Genomic DNA, 2107 nt, shown 5'->3' with positions numbered 1-2107 from the left:
CACACACACAGACACACACAGACACACACACACACACACACACACACACACACACAGAACATGTAATTCTCAGCAAAATAGAAAGAACATAACCAGGGTGGTCTCCATGGATACTGCCTTGTTGTAACCAGAGGAAAAGCTGCCAGCAAAGTGAGACCCACCCTGTGAGATTGCTACAAATGCAACGTTAGTTTACAAACCACCAGCATCATACTATTGGGTGCCTGTATAGTATTTAATGTTCAAAATCACATCCGCTCAACCATTAACCATTTGCTGCCTGTGGGATCTTGCTATGCTGAATTGTCTGCTATATATTACAACAGCCATGGCACTCTGAGAAGCCTTCATTGGCCATGAATCTCTTGCGACGTCCTGGAGATGCGAAAGAGGCTACAGAAACATAGGTTCTCTCTACGTGATTTTGCAGTATCGTGAACTTGAACAAAAAGAGATACTTGCATTCATTTTGCGGCCCTTCTCAATCTCAGCTTTTAAAGTGTGCAGTGTGATCACTGTTGTAACGAAGGCAACAGGCTGTCAGGATCCCATTAGCTTGTGCACAGCAAGCTCCCACAAGGCAGCAATGTGATCATGTCCAGATTGTTGTTTGAATAATGTTGGTTGTGGCCTAATCATTGACCAGGCACCCACCAAGGATAATTCCCCTGCTCTTCTTCAAAGGAATTCTGTGGGATCTTGCACACCCAACCAAGGGAGGCAGTTGGAGCCATGGTACCAGAATCAAAACAAGAACCCTGTACACATACTTCTGCAAAGTTTGGAAAATGTTGCCAGGGTTAAGAGATAAACTTCTGCTGCCTTATCAACATCAACAATGTGAATTTATATGATACCAGTAAAGAGTAACACATCCGAGAGTGTTATCAAAAAACGTGAAGCTGAAACCACACAGAGAGATATTAGGACAGATGATCAATAGTGTGGTCAAACAGGGGTCATAAGAGGGAGGAGTCTCGGGAGGGAATTCCAGGAACCAAAGCACTTGAACACGGCTGGCAATGGAGGGACGATAGGGATAGGAGATGTACCAGGGGCCAGATTTGGAGGATTGGTGAGATCTCAGAGGATTACAAACCTGTAGGAATTTACAGAGGTAGATCAGAATATAAGAATAAGGAGCAGGAGTAGGCCATTCAGCCCATCGAGCCTTTGTATTGAGCATGGCTTTGTCCAACTCCAGCTAATCCTGTATCACTGTCAGGCCAATGATGAGCTGCCATCCCCACTTTATTGCCTGATGTTAATGTGCTGTCGTTGTGGCTGGTCTTATCTCAGCCTCAACTCCTCTTTCCTGCTTACTGTCCATCACCCTTCAACCCATTGCTAATTAAAAATCTGTCTATCTCCTTCCTAAATTTACTCAATGTCCCAGCATCCTCCGCAATCTGGGGTAGTGATTCACCACTCTTTGAGAGAAACCATTCCTCCTCAGCTCTGTTTAAAATCTGCTATCCTTTAGGATTAGGGAGGGCTGAGGTCTTGGGGGAATTCAAACAGCTCACATGTTGGGTAATCCACAACAGAGGAAATCCTCAAAAACCTGTGGGGACATCAACTGAGATTCCCAATTGTGCACCCATTCCCTGAGACTCTTCAGGAAGAGAAAGGAGTTGAAAGGCCATTATTGGAAGCCAGTCAAACACTAAATCTTCAAACAATCCAAATTGATTGAATTGAGCCAACACCAGTCGCTGAGGTTAAGATTGCTTCATGCAAAGGACATGGGGACTAGAGGCACATGTTAATCAGTATGTATTGATGTATATGCCAACACAGACTCCCATTCAAAGGCTTTCTGCTCCTATGATGCTGCTTAGCCTGCTGTGTTCATCCAGCTCTGCACCTTGTTGTCTCATATCCCACTGGGGCAGATTTGGAATTTGAATTGAGCTCAATGTAAACATCTGCCCAATATACTTGCATTCAATATACACCCACCAATACACACCTACTCAATACAACCTTCTCAATATGCATCTGCTAAATACACACCTGCTCAATATGCTTCCACCCAGTATATGCCCACCAGTATCTACTCATCCTGCCCAACTTCAACCAGCAATATAACATGCTAATATATACG

General features: G+C 44.2%; 1 long non-coding RNA gene across 1 annotated transcript in view; it reads right to left on the bottom strand.

The window, feature by feature from the left end:
* LOC125486569 overlaps nt 1-750 on the bottom strand; it is a 26632-nt gene extending 25882 nt beyond the window's left edge. The window contains exon 1 of the long non-coding RNA XR_007265209.1: nt 655-750. This is a non-coding gene — a long non-coding RNA (uncharacterized LOC125486569). The remainder of the gene's footprint in view (nt 1-654) is intronic.
* Between the last annotated feature and the right edge of the window lie 1357 nt (nt 751-2107).

This window comes from Rhincodon typus, chromosome 30 (genome assembly GCF_021869965.1).
Source record: "Rhincodon typus isolate 14 chromosome 30, sRhiTyp1.1, whole genome shotgun sequence".
In the NCBI taxonomy this organism is placed as follows: domain Eukaryota; kingdom Metazoa; phylum Chordata; class Chondrichthyes; order Orectolobiformes; family Rhincodontidae; genus Rhincodon; species Rhincodon typus.
The sequence above is the reverse complement of the archived record's forward strand: the minus strand, read 5'-3'. Positions and strand labels throughout refer to the sequence as shown.